At 45.6% G+C, this 19854-nt stretch overlaps 1 long non-coding RNA gene across 1 annotated transcript in view; it reads left to right on the top strand.

Moving 5' to 3' along the window:
* The window catches only part of LOC146809723 (uncharacterized), a 376558-nt gene that overhangs the window by 330947 nt on the left and 25757 nt on the right, over window positions 1–19854 (top strand). The window contains exon 4 of the long non-coding RNA XR_014965583.1: window positions 17799–17899. This is a non-coding gene — a long non-coding RNA (uncharacterized LOC146809723). The remainder of the gene's footprint in view (window positions 1–17798; window positions 17900–19854) is intronic.

The raw sequence follows: 19854 nt of genomic DNA, 5'->3' as shown, positions 1-19854 counted from the left end.
TGACGTAGTGAGCAAAAGAACAATGGATTAAACCCCGATCTTTTGCGTGGGGGTGAATTTTTGATTCATTCAACATTCTGTCCATCATTTGTTGCCGCAGCACTTTTCGCCTTAAGTGGGATGGATATGCCCAGACGTGGGTCCCTTGCTTGCTGTGCCACTAAATTCAAACTAGCCTGGCTGATGAGTGGCGTTACTCTCAAACCGGTCCCAGGATGCTTGTTTCCGGTCCAGGGAGGACCTGGCTTGGCAGTTTGGGCTGGACTCTTCCCATGAGGAGCAAGGTCAAGATTGATTTGCATATGGCTGTGTCCAAACTGGGGTGGGGCAGTGAGCAAAAAAATGATGAATGAAACCCAGGTCTCATGAGTGGGGTCAATGTTTGATTCATTCAGCATACCGTCCATCATTTGTTGCCACAACACGTTTCTCCTTAAGTGGGATGGATATGCCCAGACGTGGGTCCCTTGCTTGCTGTGCCACTATATTCAAACTAGCCTGGCTGATGAGTGGCGTTACTCTCAAACCGGTCCCAGGATGCTTGTTTCCAGTCCAAGGAGGACCTGGCTTGGCAGTTTGGGCTGGACTGTTCCCATGAGGAGCAAGGTGAAGAATGATTTGCATATGGCTTTTGTCCAAACTGGGGTGGCGCAGTGAGCAAAAAAAATAAATTATGAATTAAACCCAGGTCTCTTGAGTGGGGTGAATGTTTGGATTCATTCAGCATCCCGTCCATCATTTGTTGCCACAGCAGTTCGGTGCAACCTTTGGGCACGCTTTCTCCCATAAAAAGGACAAAAACGTGGGGGCGTGGTCGAGCAAGATGGCCGGACAGACGTAGTTTGTCTCTGCTCTTTTTTCTCGGCTCCCGGTCCACTCTCGGCTCCTGAATGGCTAACTGCGGACCCATGTCGCTTTTCTGGCCGGGAAACACAGTGCTGGCAAGCTGACTTCACGGGCATAAACTGAGCACCCCAGGTCCCTGCTTTTGCGGTCCTAGACTTCGAGGGAAGCCCTGCTCCAGCGTCCCGGCGCTCATCAAGATGGCAGACGCCACCCGGCAGGGGAAGGGCACCACAGCTCACCAGTAAGAGGCTCAACGAACTGTCGCGGCGCCGGGGTGGCGCGAATTGGGACCGGGGTGGCTGCTCCTTATCTCCACTACCACCGCGATAAGGCATGGGTGCTGCCAGCTTCACCAGCACCGACAATGGAAACGACCCTCGAGAGGAGTGAGCGGCTCTGCGGAACCCATCAGGTGCGTGAGTAGCAGGGGTGCGACCGGAGGACTATTGAAGGCCCTATATTCCGCGCCACAAACTGTGACCAAATTAGCCGGCCTCTCAACCCTCGGCAGCCATGCTCTTGAAGGAGAGAATGCCGCCACACTGGAGCCGGGAAAAGCTCCGTGTGGAGTGGCCGACCCCACGAGACCCGCCTGGTGCGTGGGGGGCGGGAGTGTGGTTGGGGTATGATGAATGTCCCATTAGCGGTGCAGGAATCCTGTACGAGTGCCTCCTGAAGAGAGAAGACTGCATACCCAGCATATGACCCATACCACGCGCCATGCCTGACTTTAATATGGCGGCCAGGCTCTGCCTCGTTTAACGTGATCACGGCCCCGGGCGCTAATTCTAGCACCCCACCAGCAAGCGCCTTCAAGCATTGTTAGGATGCCCATCCATGCGGCTTACCTCATGAGTGCCTACTAGGGATTCAACAGAGGGGGCAATTCCTCATTGAAGACACCGCCATGGCCACACCGCGTGGAGTCCCACCACAGCTTGAGTCCCACTATGTATGGAGGGACCCAAAGAGTGATACACATGGCCCCGCGACGGACACATAGGTGAGTGGTACTCAGAGCAATTCCACCTGAACGGTGAAAGGAGAAGACCTGGACGCAGGTTTCAGTGCATGTGGCACCCGACCCTCAGGTGACGACTTACCTATGAACAGGGTACCCCCTCCAATAGATCCCACACCTGGACACTATCTACTGCTCGTCCGGACCTGCCATTATGCCACCGAAGAAGGGGACAAGTAAAGCACAGAATAAAATGTCTGATTTCATCGCGCTACCTGACATGCGCCTAACACCTGAGCAAGACGCGGGAACAGACGCCATGGCTCTCACCAAAGACGATCTCCTCGCCACGCTACGGGACTTCAAGACAGAACTACGAAATGAACTGGGTCAAGATCTCAAGGGCTCGATTGAGCAACTGAAATCCGACCTTACGCTCACCTCCCTACAACAAGATGTAAATTCCGTGGGCACGAGAGTGGTGGATCTGGAAGCACACGCCCAGGACCTAGATAAGCACTCCGCCACTATGTGAGAGGACATCTGCACCCTTCAAGATCAACTACATCAGACACAACTCAAGGCTGAGGACCTCGAAAACAGAGCAAGGAGGGAGAATCTACGTATCCGAGACTTGGAGGAGGGAGCAGAGGGACCGGATCTCGAGGCCTTCCTGGGGGCTCTTTTTGATGAAGTTCTACACCCACGGGCCATCAAAATAAAGTTAGACAGAGTGCACCGAGTTGGGGGCCTAGCGCCACTTTCCCCTAGCTGCTACATGCGATGCCGTTATTCATGGAAAGATAAAGAATAGTGGAGAGGCCATAATACTGTTCTCTCTCGTCACAGGATAACGCTAAAACTTTGGACTTTTATATAGCTGTTACACTTTGACCTTCCTATCTTGTTTGGATCATTTTATAATAATCGCCCTGATGAAGTCTGTGACTTATACCACACAAGACAAAACACGTGTTGACGGCTATTTCTGTTTGGAAAAGTTGATCTGAAATAAAAGAAGATAAAAGAAGACCTATTCAATGTTGACTCATTAAGGACTCATGATTACTGTTGATTAAGCTTAGGATATATTCAGTTTATATGTTTAAATGGTGTAGAATTTCTATTCCATCTGGTACATGTTGGATGGCCGTTACCATATCCTTTGAGCTATTTAATATTTGAATTGTTTTACTATTACACAATTCTGCGCAATTGTTACCCAGCCATCTCTCTCGTGAATCATTGATATCATATAGTTCTTCGATATCTTCAGTAACACACCCCAGTCAAGTTTTGGCCAGGTATGCACACATCCCCAAAATTCTGGCAGAAAATGTTCTTTTGAGTAGTTGCCGAGAATAACCTCAGGTTTAGATTTATTAACTTTGAACCCACCCAGAGCTTGCAATGTGGAGAACATTTCAAACAATCTCTCTTGCACTTCCTTCTCGCACTCAAAATTAACATAATATTGTCGGCATATAATTACATTTTTGCCATCTGGGGAATAGATGCCTGGATAGGTCTTTCAATTGGGATAGCGTGAACAAGGTGTTCAATAAAAAAAGCAAACAGGACCAGAGAAAGAGAACAGCCCTGTTTAGCTTCCCGTTGGACTTTAAATGTGCCCACCTCAGTTGCATTTAGAATTAGTTTGACTTCTGCATTATAATACACCTTTTCAATAAACCCCGTGGTTTGGGATGCAAAGCCAGATCTCTCTTAAATACTTAGAAGTGTCTCCCAGGCCACAGGATCAAACACTTTTTCTACGTCCAGCAAACAATTGCTGCCGGGACCCTTTAAGCGGCAAACACAACTATTTTTCTTATGAACAATGATTCTTTTATATTCCAATTGACTGTGTTTATTAAACACACCATTTCGTAATTTTCTTAAAAAGTCGTTTTCAGTTCATAAATTGAATCAGTGGCATAACCAGTTCTCAGTGCTGGCCCTGTTCATATTTATACATAAACCCCAATACATTTTGGACCAAACGTCCTAATCGTTCACTTCGCTGAGACGGGAGCATGCTTCACTGCCGATGACATTAAGTTGAGAAATTTGAAGAATGGGAATTTATTCATTCTACAAAAACGAAGGACCTTTGGTCCGAAATACATAGCAGTGCATTCTGGAGACTTATTGTCTGAGGTCATATAGCGAATTTTGCATTGTGCATAATGGCTCTTAATAATAGTCATCAAAACAACCCAAGTGAATTCTATTGACAACCCCTGATTCATGGTCCTTCTTAGAAATGGGGAATTTGGGGATTCATAGGGAGTGAAAAGATACTTTGAGGCAAAGTTTCGAATAGTTTTCCTAGCACCTTGCTGATTTTTGAGAGTTCCAGCACGTCACTTATTAACCTACGTGATATTTGAGCAGACATGAAGAAGAAGCAGTGTAGCCTAAGGTATATATCTGCTGCCAATGGGCAGAGGCAATCATGTTGTAGCTTGGGAGATAGCTCAGCTCTGTGATGTCTTAGTCTGGACCTTCTATTTCATCAGGCAAATAGCTCATTAGTCTGAATCTAGAGAATATGGACCTGTGCAATGTGCGGGAAACATTGACACTTTGAGGACTCCTGTAGGCGGAAGGTGGCAAAGGAGGATGGCCTGGAGATGTAGGGGCCCCCTCTACCATACCTTGCAAGGATGCTGAAGATGCATTTTGGTCAACATGGGTCTTCCTGGGGCTACTCCTCGGTCCATGGGCTTGGTGAGGTGATCCTGGCCACAGGATTTGACGCCTCTTGAGGACTGCTAGTTTCCCGGTACAGGGGTTTCATCAGTTTTCTTGTTTTTGCAGTAATTTGCCTTCGTGGTGACCTAGCTGCACTCCAATTACCCTCTTGGGTTCAGCAGACTCGAGGCAACTTTTGAGCCTCAGGTTTTGGTCCCTTGGGCTGCACGACGGCGAGGGCAGCGATTTAGGAATCTGGGCTACCAACTTAGCCCAGCACGCTCCTTCAACTGTTGCGGCCCTTTGCTGTGAACAGGAAGTCAACCAACTGGGCTCAGTAGTTGATTTGTTCAAGAGCAGGACTTAGCAGGCACAGTCCCTCTTCCCTTGCTAGCCACCAGGTTCAGCAAGTGTAGTCCAGACAGCCAGTCCAGCCTTTCTTTGTCGTCTCCTTGTTGCAGCAAGGCAGTCCTTCAGTCCTCTTCTCCAGTCCAACAAGATCTAATTTCTAGCTTCAAAATGCCCTCAGGGTGGTCGCGGTCACTAGCCAATGGGCTGCCAGGTCCCCTACCTTCGGATGATAACTTCAGTGCTCTGTTCTGCTGTTAGACTTGGCATCTTTTGGGATGTTTCCCCAGTCTTTTTGCTTTCTGACCTCCCGGTTTTGACTGTTTTTGCTGGTTTAGTGTCTCTGCGCACTTTCTCACTGCTGTTCAGTGTTAAAGTGCAAGTGCTCCTGTTGTAAATTATGTTATGAATTAGTATTTCCATGATTGGCATATTTGATTTACTGGTGAGGTCCTAGTAAATTGCACTGAGAGTGCCAGGTCTGGTAAATCAAATGCTACTAGTGGGTTTGCAGCACTGGTTGTGCCACCCACAGAAGTAGCCCTGAAGAGGTAACTCAGACCTGCTACCACAGGGTCTGTGCACAGTTTGTAACTGCCATGTCGACCTGGCAAGTGCACCCACTTGCCAGGCCCCAACCTTCCCTTTTTCTACATGTCAGTCACCCCTGAGGTACCCCTGTGGGCAAGATGCTGTGTATGTTAGAGGTAGGACATGTACTGCTAAGTGTGACATGTCCTGGTGGTGAATTACAGTGTATTTCGTTTTTCACCATTACAAGGCTGCCTGTTCCCATAGGACAGAATGGGGAGTTTGTTTATAACATCGTATAAACCTAACTGGCCCTGGGAACAAGGTAGGAAAATAAAGTTTAGTATGCCTGAACTCAGAATGTTAAAATGCATCTTTTAGTGAGGGTGATTTTTACATTCTATGTTTGAAAATACCACTTTTAGAAAGTAGGTATTTTCTTGTCTAACCATCCAGTGTACCTTTGCTAGGTTTGTGTATTGCATGTCTGGCTTTTGGATGACAGGGGCAGCGGCTTCAGGAGTCTGATGGGTCAGGGCTAGGCTGAATAGATCTGGGGTGCATTTAGAGTAGTGGGAGGAGATTTCCTTGCACCTGAATGGGCCTGGTCTGCCTTGCACTATGACGACTCCAGTCCCTGCCAGGAAGCTGCACAAGTGAGGACAGAACTGGTTTTGGCTGTGTACAGACATTCTCTGCCTTCAGAGAACAAAGGATTTGGTGGTATAAATATTGGGCCCAGAACTTTAGAACTCTTTTGGACCAAGAAGACTGCCAAGAAGAAGAGCTGGAGAAGCTGTGAGGAGGAACTACCACTTTGCTGTGTGCTTTGCTCTATTGGCCTGCAATGGCTGATTCTGTCTTGGGCAGTGAAGGACTGAACTGAACTTTCTTCAATCCCTTTTTGTGAGTTTCTCCAAGGGCTTGAGGTAGAGCTAGCCCCCTGTTCACGAAGTATCAGGAACAGCAAATACTTCAAGTTCTTCTTCCCTCAGCACTGGGGACCGTGTGTTTTGTGCTGCAACAGAAGAAAAAGCAACCCAACACCGTCTAAGACTCCACCAACGACGACGCCGTGTCCTGAAGGCATCGCAGAGAGCTCTGCCGCACGACAACCCTGGTCTCACCGACGCCACCTGCTGACGCCACCACCAAGCCGCTGCTTGCATCGTGACCTGTGGGCACCGCCTTGCTTCACACCATCGCCCTGGTATCCCCGACGATGCCGCTTCACGCCGACATCAACGCCGCTGCTTGTCCCTTGGTTCGAGGGCACCGCTCTAAAATTACACGACGCACTGCTCATCCCGCACCGCAGCCTTGGCCTACTGACGCCAGAGCCATCGACTCCAGTTAGTCAGCCGACGACAATGCTTCAACAACACTGCCGCCGCTACTTGCACCGTGACCTGCCAGCACCGCGACGAGCACCACATCACTTCCACCGCAGCTCTGGTCTCACCAATGCCGTTGGACGACCGTCACTGAGCCGCTGCCTGCACCGCGACCTGAGGGCACCGCACAGCTGCACTTTGCACCGCAGCTTCCGACGGCTGCCGACGCCGGCGCTCCCGACTTCAACAGTGAGGAGTTTGATCCGCAACGCGTGTGACTGCAAGGGCCTGACGACTCCTGCACCGACCTCCAGAACCGACGCCTGGGGACGCCATGCTTTTGGCGCTCAACAAGAGGTTGCCGGCACCCTGCATTTCTAAAGGTACTCTCTGGCGGGGCTTCCCGACACCGTAGCTGGCCCGCTACTGTTTGGATTTGTTGTTCACGATGCCGTGATAGCCCCAGACAGAGTCACTGTGTAAGTGGAGAGGTGTGGTGCAGCGGCCCGGGCAGCTGACTTCGGAGCACAGGGGTCACGGTTCGGTCGCCGGCTCCGGCGGCAGATCAGCTCAGCACCATGTGACTCTGGGCAATAGTAGAAAAGGAATGAGCAGTTCCTGGGGGTACTGTCTAAGACAGGGGAATGGGGGGGAAGGGGAAGCACAGGTGTTTCTTCAAAATGCCCTCACACCCCAAGGGATGTCATGCTTCATCATATGGGCATTTGCCCCTCGTCTGGCCGGCGCTGCAATGCCTGACGGGCTCCCGAAACCGGGGCTCTTTGTCGGGGATCTTTTGAAGAAGCCGTATAGGTGCGTGTGGGTGTGAGGGCGGATAGGTGCATTTTGAAGAAACACCTGTGCTTCCCCTTCCCCCCCATTCCCCTGTCTTAGACAGTACCCCCAGGAACTGCTCATTCCTTTTCTACTGTTCCATTGGGGCCTATGAGCAGGACCTCACAAACTTCCCTCCACGTCCCTCCTTTTGACCACTCTGGGCAATAGCTCACTTAATCTCCACGATGGCCCCCAGCGCCTTGAAACCCATAAGGGTGAGTAGTTTGCGCTTTGCAAATAGAGGACTTTATTTATATTGACTTCAAGGCACTGTTTTTCAAGTCTATTTTCATAACTGAAAATTGTGAATTTTTATCGTTTTTGGTCTTGTCTTAAGTATATAAAAATATTGGATATTTTTCTAAACTGGTGTGGTGTCCTTTTGTAGTGCTTACACTGTGTTACTTTTGGCTATGTGCTATGTGCAAATGCTTTACACACTGCCTCCAAGATAAGCCTGACTGCTTGTGCCAAGCTAACAAGGGGGTAAGCAGGAGTTATTTTAGGAGTGTAACTCCCTTATCCTGACTAGGAAGAAGGGTCCCTACTTGGACAAAAGTACCTACCTCTGCCAACTAGAGACCCCCGTTTCTAAAATCTGCCCACTCTCAAGATGAAAGAATCCCTTTATCGGTGTATAAAGCTCCTTAGAACAACCAAGAAGTGTGGCCACCAAGGGGACTACATGTCCCTAAAAAACCCAGTTTGACAACTGGTTTCCCTTCCTCCATGTCCTGGGTGCTAGCCTGTCTACCTAAACAAGAACAGCCCCTTACAAAAGTGTTCATCAAATGCAGCTTCCCTTTTGAACCTCGCTTTTTGGGACAACACCTGTGTAGCACCTCTTCCCCCATGCAGGCCTTTAATGTATCCTTTCCTTGGAGCTGTTTGCATGTCTTCCCAGGGGGGCAGAAAGCTGTCTCTGGGGCAGACCCCATGTGCCACAGTGATTGGGCACAGGAGACTCAGGGTACCAAAGTGGCAACTGTGTAAAGGTTGCACAAAGCAACAAGTTACATTAATTTCGACTTGGACATCAAGTCTAGCTTAATGTAATGAGTTGTAACTCTGCACTTACCAATGAAGCTAGTAGCTTTTCCTCAGTAAAAATGACAATTGCAGGTTTTTAAAGTTGGAACATGCAAAAGTACATGTTCCACTTTCTAATAGACAACACCCTGCCTTAGGGCTCGTTAGGCCTCACTTAGGGATGACCTGTATATATTAAAAAGAGAGGATTGGGCTTTGCTATTGCTTTAAATGGCAAAGTTGAGTCAGAAGTTTAAAATTGCACTTCCAGTCGGCAGTGGCACACTGGAAGCCATGTTTTACCTCTGTCATACACAGGGTGGCACAATCAGTGCTTCAGTCCCTGAGGTGACCCTCTAACTTACAGGCCCTGAGTACCATAGACTAGCGGCTTACAAGTAAGTTAGTTTGTGCCAATTGGGTATACGCCAATCACCTATACACATTTCAAGGAAAAAGCATTGGAACTGAGGTCTGGTTAGCTGAGTCAAATAAACAGCAGCATCAGTTCAAAACTTTGGAGATGACCATAAAAAAGAGGCATTTCCTTACAATCTCCCACCAGTTAGGGGACCCTCAGGGCCTCCTAAAAGTTTGCCCACTTTACTAGTGTTATCGGCCAGTGCATTTCCTGTGTGACTCATCGCACTGCATCCTGTAAACTACCAGGCTGCATAGTATGTTTCAAAGTCAGGAAGGCCAAATCCTTGCTATTCAGAAGGCAGTTTCAGAAGCGCTAACGTAACCCTGCTGGACTTCCCTGCCCATACCAATCTGATGAACAACTAATCCAGTTACTTGAAGATCATTGCTGGGAAGAGGCACATCGAGCCCTGTACAGCATTCATGCACTTGGGCGGCATGCTCATTTTTAGGTCTCGCCTGAGCCAGCGCATGCGCTGCTCTGCAAGACATTTAGTATTGGGTTTTTCAAAGTGCTACCAGACGCTTTTGCTGGCCTCAAGCTTGCAGTTACACGCGCAGTTACGCGCGCAGCCGCCATCTGCCTCCCTTCCAGCTAGATCATTTTCACTTTGAAACTTTGTTTTAATTGTCGGCGCGCCATGCACGCTTCCAGTGTCCGCACTTGTGCTTGGTTTTTTTCTTTTCGCCTATCTCAATTCCTCCCCGTAGTCACTTTCACTTTGAAACTTTGTTTTAATTTTCGGCACGCCATGCACGCGTTCAGTTTCCGTGCTTGTTTTTTTCTTTTCGACGATCTCAATTCCTTCCCCGTAGCCAGTCTCCAACCATCTGTTTACTTCCATTCCTCTTCCTATAGTCCCTTCACTTCCATCTGCCGTGGCTCCCCCTCGTCTCTTTTCACATGTATTGCTCTCCCTTGTGCTTTTCTTTCCTTTTCTTTGTCCACTTCCATCCCACCCCCCGGTCACTCATCTAAACCCAATTCTTCTGTTATGTTTAATCCCATTCCATCTCGTGCGCTTGTGCTTGTTTTTTTCCGATCTCAATTCCTCCCCCGTAGCCACTTTCACTTTGAAACTTTGTTTTAATTTTCGGCGCGCCATGCACGCTTTCAGTTTCCGCGATTGTGTTTGTTTTTTTCTTTTCGCTGATCTCAATTCCTCCCCCGTAGCCTATCTCCAACCATCTGTGTACTTCCATTACTCTTCCTGTAGTCCCTTCACTTCCATCTGCCGTGGCTCCACCTCGTCTCTTTTCACATGTATTGCTCTCCCTTGTGCTTTTGTTTCCTTTTCTTTGTCCACTTCCATCCCACCCACCGGTCACTCATCTAAACCCAATTCTTCTGTTATGTTTAATCCCATTCCATCTCGCTCGCTTGTGCTCGTTTTTTTCTTTTCGCCGATGTCAATTCCTCCCCTGTAGCCACTTTCACTTTGAAACTTTGTTTTAATTTTCGGCACGCCATGTACGCTTTCAGTTTCCGCGCTTGTGCTTGTTTTTTCTTTTCGCCGATCTCAATTCCTCCACCGTAGCCCGTCTCCAACCATCTGTTTACTTCCATTCCTCTTCCTGTAGTCCCTTCAGTTCCATCTGCCGTGGCTCCCCCTCGTCTCTTTTCACATCTATTGCTCTCCCTTGTGCTTTTCTTTCCTTTTCTTTGTCCACTTCCATCCCACCCCCGGTCACTCATCTAAACCCAATTCTTCCGTTATTAATCCCATTCTATCACGCCAAAACTTCCCCTGTCTTCACCTTTACTCCAATTCCGTTCCCGTCAGACTAAATTCTCCCCTCATGCTGATCTAGCAGTCCTCTCTCCGCCATCTAGGCTTCAGTTCTATCGCCACCCTCGTGCACTGCCTGTACTTTCTCTCCCAGGAGTTGAGTTCCTTGAAGTAAGTGAGCGGTCATGTGGGCGCTATCTGCCAGCACCAAATATGCACACCAGGGGCTGTGGATTCTAAACACCACGGTGAAATGAAGTCCTCACAGCACACTTGTGAGCCTTCTGCCTGGTCCCGCGTGCACGAGCTGACCCGCCGCTGACTCACGTGCCGCACACTCCCTGACCCTCGGCCGGTCACGCTCTGAGCCGAGACGCGTGCCTTTATTCCCTCATTCTACCCGAGCTGCGCTGTCTTCACTGCCGGGTGATTGACGCTGTAAGGACTTCCCCACGGAGAATGCCTTTGAGGGCCCCAACCAATCATCGCCGCCTCTGGGGGTGTCTAGTTACACTGGGCTGTACACGCCGCTCAGCTACCTCGTTGTATTGGTGACCCTTCTTTAGTTCAAGACCTCTGTTTCTTAGCATGCACGAAGCACACACTAGTATTTCTTTATGCATTTTTTAAAGCACCTTTTGTAGATTTAGACAGTTTAAGTGCCAGGTCATTCATAACAATACATTATCCCATCTTGGCTTTGGGGACAGATGCTCCACTGTGGAGGTGCACGTGTGTTCTTTTACATCTAAACCAGCGCACGGTGTATATTTCTCAGCAATCCCCATACAGAAAAGGATACCTGCCCCGACTGCCTTCATTAATTAATTAATTAATTAATTCAATCCTTCATAGCACTGGACTACCGCAGTGTAAAAGGAAGGCGCTGCATGAAGGCAACAATCAGGGTGAAGGGTGCAATTCATTTGCGGTACAAGATAAATATTAGCTGCCATATTTGCTTGTAAGATAATCTTGTGTAAACATCAATTCAGGGTTGTCAAGTCGAGCAATGTTTTTCCCCGACAGTTACCACATTGGTTTACAAAAATGGTCAAATGTAACAAGAGAGTAGTCTTTTCACAAAAAATAAAAAAATAAAAATTATCGACACCATAGAGAGGATGTAACACCTTATTTTATGTGTGCATCAGCAAGTAGTCGATCACTACAACAGGCAGACTTATCAACAACTAATTTTTCATACTTTCTACCAAAACTAAATAGATTGTGCCCACACCTATGTAGCAGGTTAAAGAAGAGCTTTTGGGAAACTGCACTTAGCATCCATACATTTAACAGAGCAGACTAAGTTGGTGGTTTTATATTCTTCAATTGGAGACATGGCATTATAATATAATGTTTTGTTATACAAATACATTTAGTTAACTAAGGCAACCTGGAGAGTTGTTTCACATTCATTTCTAGCTTCATTCTTTAAAATAAGCAACACTGGCTACCAAAAATTGTTTTAATGAGTGTGATTCACGTTCCGATTGTAATTAGAATATTGACATTATATAGAATGTTAACACACATTACAGCTCCTCTTGGGAACAGTCCAGTCCAGACTGCCAAGCCAGGTCCTTATTGGACCGTAAACAAGCATCTTGGGACCGGTTGGCGTTTCGCCTCTCATCGGCCATGCTAGCTTGAATCCAGTGACACCGTGAGCAAGGGAACCGAGTCTCGCCTTTTGGACCTTATAAGTGTTTAGCCATGCAACAGTTGATGTTGTTGCACCAAGGATATGGTGCTGCATAACTAAATACTTTTAAGGTCCCAAAAGCGAGACCTATTGGCTATGCCAATGCTTGTTAGTAATGTGACCCTCCCCATTACAGATAGAGGGAGAGAGATTAAATGTCGGATCCAAAATTCAGCTGAGTTCCTCATCCCCTTCATAACGATTCCCTGTTGTATAGAAACACATCTGTGGACTCTAGTCCCAAATTTCTATATTCCTCTATTGATCCACCTTCCAGTCCATTCCCAGATCTGGCAGAGACTATATTTCCTATTTCAGCATACACCCCACTGGAAACTTGGTGGGTTGATTTTCATTTTAGTTTGTTCATAATCCTGTTATCTCATCATATTTATCCAGTTTATCCAGTGTGGCTGACGCAGACGTACAGGATATCCTAAGTCGTTTAATACGCCATCAAGATACATTAACGACACGTTGTGGTCTCTCACACTCTTGCACCCCAACTTTCTAGATTATGCCTCAGCTTGCTTGCTACCCTCTCAATTGTCAGTGGCAACAGAAGGGGAAGATGGTGGTGACCCTTCTGGGTACTTCTCTCCACAATCCAGTCATCAGAGATCATCCCCCCGGTCCGAACCCTTGAGCGAGTGCTGCAAAAAGAAACCAAATCCAGCGTACAGAATGTGGAGCAATGTTCATGTTTGCAACAACTCCATGGGGTAGTGCTAGTTGACAGCATCAGATGCTTCTTGATATCTTTGAAACAAAAACCGGACAGTGGATCAACTAAGCAGCAGGCACCAATTCCAAAAAATAGACCAAAATATATACTTTTTAACCAATAGGTCAAAGACTTTCTGTGTGCAAAACTCACAAAAGGCTCTTACTGACCAGAAGAGCCACCCTGTAACACAGGGTCAATAGAGCAAATGAACATATATTGTGGTTGCACCACTAATGATCAATGTACTTGAACAGTTCACAGTAGATCCATGAATTATTTAATTGTCCATCTTTATTGATATAATATCTTCTTCTTTTTAGGAAAAACACAGCCAACGCGTTTCGTTCTCAACAGAGAACTTCTTCAGGGCATTCTTAATATCCATGGAAGTTCCGATTGAAAACCTATGACCATGTTGTCTTTAGTCCAAAACGTATTGTCAGCACATTAAATTTCAGTCGGCTTCTATGTTGCAACCATAATGAGAGCCACATATGCTATTTTCCTGGTGTAGACCAAATCCAACAATCTATGTTGAACTGACGGCGGGACTTCACAACACGGGATATCGCTAACCGCTAGACTGTTATAACGATAGGTAATACCGTGACTATCATATCACATAGATTGTTGGATTTGGTCTACATCAGGAAAATAGCAATAATTTCAATGGAAAGCATCCTGTCTGTAAATGAGAGTGCGCTACCACTCAAGGCTTCAGTTACGTAAAAACATCGCCCGCCTCATGGCCATTAAGGCTCGGTGGGTCACGATCCATTGGATCTCTGTTTTAGGGGTAATACTGATGATTGCCTTCCTCTTCATGGCTGGCAGTGTCCCAACCTCCTCAACAGTTATGGGTGTCATGAATGTCTTGATAAGGATTATGGCCGAGAGAACTGTGGGGCTTGAACTTACAGCGATGACATAAGACAGTAATAAAAAGTCTAACTAAATTGTACTATGGAGCAAGCTTGCTGAAGGGAAAGTATCCTTATATTCTATCTGTTTTTGTTATGATAACCAGGGTGCTTGCAAATTCCTGCTATCGGTGCAGGATCCAATTTGTATGGTATTAACCCGTAGGAAAATCAGATATGCTGAGGTGACCCTATTGTCAATAACAGACTGAATGTATGAATTATTTGTAATGCATTCATGTATGAGCCTTACAGTGTTCTAGACACTAAATGGGAATAGGTAAATTATTTGTTAGAATTATGACTTATGGAAATCCTTTATATTACAGGAGCGATAAATAGTTGCTCTATTCAGTAATAGTTGCTCGCTTGTGGCACGCTTCAGCAGCATGTAGTCTTAGTAGTCTACAGCACCTACTGCTGTAGGATGAGTTTTGGAGAGGGAAGATAGTGCTTGTAATTTGATGTGCCCTTGCAGGTCTTACATCACAAGGTAAGTTGTCTCCTGTCACTTGGCCACAGAGAGGCTTCCAATCCCATCATGCTTTCTAGACTTATGGGTCCACCTGTCGGCTGGTTTATGTTTTTTGAGCATACACTGAGCTTTTGGCAGAAAGACTGTTGGGTGGCAACACTTTAAATTTTGTTACAAGAACAGCACAGCCCGGTAATATATGCTACAAAATATTTTTAAGCGTCCGTGTCATAGTCAATGATGTTTCGATCCCATCAGAGATATGGGATCATCATCAGGACTGGTAGAGCCCGAGGTAGAGCTGAAATTTGTAGAAAAAAGTAAGAAAAGAGGGACTAATATTTAGGGCTAAAGACCTCCATTCATAACTCGCATATGTAGCCAGAAGAACTATATGGAAAAAAATAAAAAAATAAAAAAAAATGGAAAATATGAAAAGTGTGTCAGAAGTGACTCAAAATTGGCCCAGAAGGCAAAAGAAACAGACAAAGTAAAGAATGGGGAAAAGGCTCACCAGATGTCAGTTAAATGGTGTCACAAATAATTGTCGAGCTCTGGAGGGTTAGAAAATGCTCAGTGCAGTGGGATGGAGAGAGTGAAACAAGGTACCTTACCTACTCTTACGTATGTATTATATCTATCCCTAGGTTAAAACAAATAATTACAGATTTGTGCTGTACCTTTCACATAATTGTAGTGGCACTTTTTCTGAGTGGCCTTGCGTGCTTCCCTGCCGTCTCACCCTCGCGAGTGCTTCTGCGAACTGTATAAGAACTTGTCCTCCAAAATCGTTTTTTTAGATTTGCTTGGTATTTAGGAATATATTTTGCAGCATCAGCACCTTAGGAGTGGTTCACCAAAGTATTGTGTTGTTATCCTGCTAAAAGTTTGGTCTAAATCATGCGGCTGCACTCTCCCCAGAGGCTGAGCTTCTGTACTACCATGTGGGAGACGAGATGCAGTGACCCAGAGGACTGTAGTATTCTCCTATTACTATCTATCTCTTATGATAACTTGCTCCTGGCTGCTCAGCATGTGTGAGTGTTCTGAGTGAAAGGTTTGGCGTGTGGGCTGTGTGTGTAATGCTTTGGTGATTGGATCAGAATGACAGTTGGATGGATGGGGCTGAGCAGCTAGCAGGCTGCTCCCGGTGGGAAGGACATACCCAAGTCCCAGCTGACGGAGAAATGCATAATGGATGAGTCAAGGAAGAGGCATTGCCCTAGAGTCACTATACTCTGCAAATCAGTTGGCCAGGACCGAATCTTTGAAGAGATCATCTGTGATGAATTCATGGCTGAATCATGCACATGGGAGTTTCTTTACAAGAGGCCTGTGCTGCCGGAGTGTCACTTTTTTTGAAGCTCCAGATGCGCAGACCTCTATATCATATCTATGAGGCGACGCAAAGCCACCGTGTGTGTCTTTGCATGGCCTCATAGATATGGAGTAAGGCAAGACAGCGCAAAGCACTGCGTTTTCGTTACTCTGTGTCAAAGAGGCATTCCAGGAGCGCGCGGCACGGCGATTCAAGATGGCCACCGGGTGAAGAGCTCCGACAGAACGAGCCGATTCGAGCGTGAAGGAAGCTCGTTATCGCGACGGAGCGTCGTTTCCAGGATGGATTTAGATGTGGGAGATGGCAGAGACTAACTTGGCAAGTTTTTAGACCGAAATGCGGTCTTTTTGACATTTTATTTGCTCAATTCTGCTCCCCTCAGACGGCGGCCGCCATTTTGTTTTTTATGCAGCGGTTTGTTTTCTTCTTTTGCTGCAATTGAGTCCCTTAGCCAGCTCCTTGATGTATTTCAACGACACTAAAGTAGAGGCTGCTTTTGTTTCTCACTATGCCATCTTTTTATACTGGTTTTTGTTCACTGTTGGACTATTTTAATGCCTTTATGGTATTCTAATTCCGAATTTTCCAACAACTATTGAAAGGGGATTTTGGTGTGCATCCCTCAAGTGACGTCCCCAGTTTACTTCAACATTACGACCTACTCCCCTACTATAGGGTCAATCTGGGGCTGCTGCTGTTGTTGCTGGTTCCTTTTTTTCGCCACTCTCCTTGACAATTCGCTCTTCTCTTCAGGTGTTTTTCCAGCACCCCATTTTTCGCCGCTATCCATCGCTGTGTTGTACTTTGGAATTGTCATTTTCTGTTCCTCTTTTTGTGCTACACTTCCTCTTACTACTGCTTCATCAACATTATTGCTGTTCTGCCGCACTCCTCCATTTGTTATTATCTGTCATTACTAGCTGTGACACCATCAATATGGATGTTGCACACTCAAATAAATCTCATGGAGGTCCCTCAAGGGGAAGGAAGGACACAAATAGTTCTTCTGTCAAGCGTACCAAAAAAGACCCGCCTTCCCCAACTAAGTCTCCGCTGCCTCTTACTCTTGAGGACATCATGGAAGAGTTACACCTTATCCGTCCTTTTATGACACACTGTTACCACATTTCAGAGGTTAGATGATAAGTGGTCTAGTTTGGATACAAGACTTTCTGATGTGGAGCAGAAGATCAGTGATGCTCAAGATGTTGTTGCTAAAGTTGACACTCTTACCAAAGAAGTTGGCCAGCTCAAGAGGGTCGCGGAAGATTTGGAAAATCGTAATAGGCGCAACAACCTGCGCATTTATGGTATTCCGGAAGGTTCGGAGGGGTCGGATATGATCCAATTCTTGAAATCTCAAGTTCTTCAAATTGTTGGCCTCCCAAAATCTTCAGACCAACATACCACATGCTCATCGTTTGGGACCTAAGAATACATCTTCTGCGTCTAAACCTCGAGGAATCATCGCATATTTCCTTCTATACTCGGATCTTATGTCGATTCTCCAGGCTGCTAAGCAACATTAGCAAATGATTTGGTCTGGTCACTAGGTCTTTTTTACTCAAGATGTCTCTAAACCTACTGCTTCTCGTCGAAAGGAATTTTTGGATCTTAGACCTGCATTGAGATCCATGAAGGCACGCTACGGTCTAATTCACCCTTGTTTTTTCAAAGTGACCTATAAGGACAGAACTTTTAGTTTTGAAGATCCAGCTGATCTGCGGAAGTTCATTCATACTCACAAAGGAGAACTCATGGAATTGAGCAAACCCTAATTGTTTTTTTTTTTAGTGTCTGACTATTGAGTCTTGTTCTAAGTTTATTCTAGTATATGTTGTATAGTTCTTGTGCTTCTTTTGCTCACTCCTTGTTTTTCCTTTTGTCTTGCAGGATTCCCCCATGTGGTGTTATTGTCAAGGTCACCCTTTGTTTCATCCTGCTGTATACAGTGTTCATCTCTTTCCGTCGCTGTTTCTTTCCCTAGATGTTTGGTAAGTTCCTTCATTTGTTCTATTTGATTGCCATAAGTTCTAGTCTTGTAATTTATAGTTTTTCGTTTTTCATTTTTTTCTCTTTTGTGGCAATCTGTTCTCTTAGGTGTCTCTTCTTAGTGCAGCTGTCTTGTTCTTTGTCGCCCCCCTCTCACATTAATGTTTTTTGTTCAACTGTTTCTCGTGGCTAAAGTCCATTGGCTTTTTGCCATCCTCCTCTGGATGTCTTCTGGGGGTCTCTGCACCCCCTTATCCTCCTCTTTATTCTTCCCTTTTTCCTCTCCCTTTCTTCACCCTTCCCCTGCCTTTTGCTCCTTTCCTCACTCCTTTTTATCCCTATCATTTCTATTTTTTTGGCAACATTTACACTATCTGACCTACTCCACATTTTATTCTTTTCTATTTCTGCTTATGGTACTTCATTGTTTTCTTTTTATATCTCTGTCACCTTATCCGTGGTGGTCACCTGCTTCAGTTTCTCTCTTTCTGGCTATCCCTTCTGTGTCACATTCATTCAACATCTATTTTCAGTTTTCTTCTCATTCTCCACTCTGTTTTAAATTCCATACCTCTTTCTGCTTATCCTTATTTTACCTCCAGAAATGAACGGTCTTCGTGTTATTTCCTGGAATGTTAAAGGTATTCGAAACCCTGTTAAAAAACAACGTGTTTTATCTCATTTCGCAAGGTTGAAATGTCATGTTGCACTGTTACAAGAAACTCACCTTAACTCTCAAGATTTGTCTTCACTGCGTAGACAATGGGTTGGGGAGGCGTTCTGTTCTCCGGCAGTAAACAGTAAAAACGGTGTTCTTATTTTGTTTCATAAGTCATTGTCTGTTCAGTTGCATAATGAGCTCCATGACACTTGTGGCAGGTGGTTATTTTTAGATGTTACTGTTAATTATACACAATTTTCCTTCTGTAATGTTTATGGTCCTAACGGTGTAGATTTATCCTTCTGGAGGGACATTTCTACGCTTCTTTCCTCTCATGCAAGTGATGATTTGATTGTGGGTGGTGACTGTAATCAACTCATGGACCCTTTTTAGATCGTAAATCACTCACCAGATATGTCCCTAATAAGATGCAAAAGTCCTTTTTTAAGGCCATCTCTTCTGCAGGTCTTATAGACTCATGGAGACTTTCTCATCCTGACACCTTAGAATTTTCTTTTTTTTCTCCAGTGCATTCATCACACTCCTGTATAGATTATATTTTTCTCACACAGCATGTCCTTCAATTTATGACTAACTCAGAAATAGGCTCTATTCTTATATCCGACCACGCCCCTGTTATTATTGACATGGATTTTCCCTCACCTACTCTCATCTCTAGGCGCTGGCGCTTCAATAATTTGCTCCTCCTAGATCCACAATTTACTGAGCAATTTACACTCTTTGCAGAGGATTTCTTTATAAACAATCTCCATTCTACTTCTCACTTTCATTTTATTTGGGATGCCTTCAAGGCTGCTGCTAGAGGTTTTATTAGTGATTTTGTTTCCCGGAAAAAGAAAACAGCCTTATCAAAGTCGGCACAAATTCTTAAGCAAATCAAAGACCTAGAGCATCTTTACTTTACCAATAATTCCTCAGAAACACTCTCTTCTCTCATCAAAGCAAAAATGCAATACAACAAACACTCTTGGGACTCTGCGTGTAATAATCTTCTCAATTTTCATGCCAAAATGTACGGGGGACGCAACAAGGCTGGCAAGTCTCTCGCTACTTACCTTAAAATTAAAAAACAAAAATCTAAAATAATAACCATTATTGATTCACATGGGAATCCTCAGTACACTGATGATAAAATTCTCGATTGTTTTGTTCAATATTATTCTTCACTTTATACTCCTGAATCCGTCCCCTCTCCCACTCAAATTGATTCCTTCTTTCAGTCTATTCCCAGGTCCTCGGATAGTTTTACGGATCTCTCTTTCCTGGACGCTCCCC

Source organism: Triturus cristatus, chromosome 7 (genome assembly GCF_964204655.1).
Source record: "Triturus cristatus chromosome 7, aTriCri1.1, whole genome shotgun sequence".
In the NCBI taxonomy this organism is placed as follows: domain Eukaryota; kingdom Metazoa; phylum Chordata; class Amphibia; order Caudata; family Salamandridae; genus Triturus; species Triturus cristatus.
Note: the sequence above shows the minus strand (reverse complement) of the source record. Positions and strands in the feature narration are given on the sequence as shown.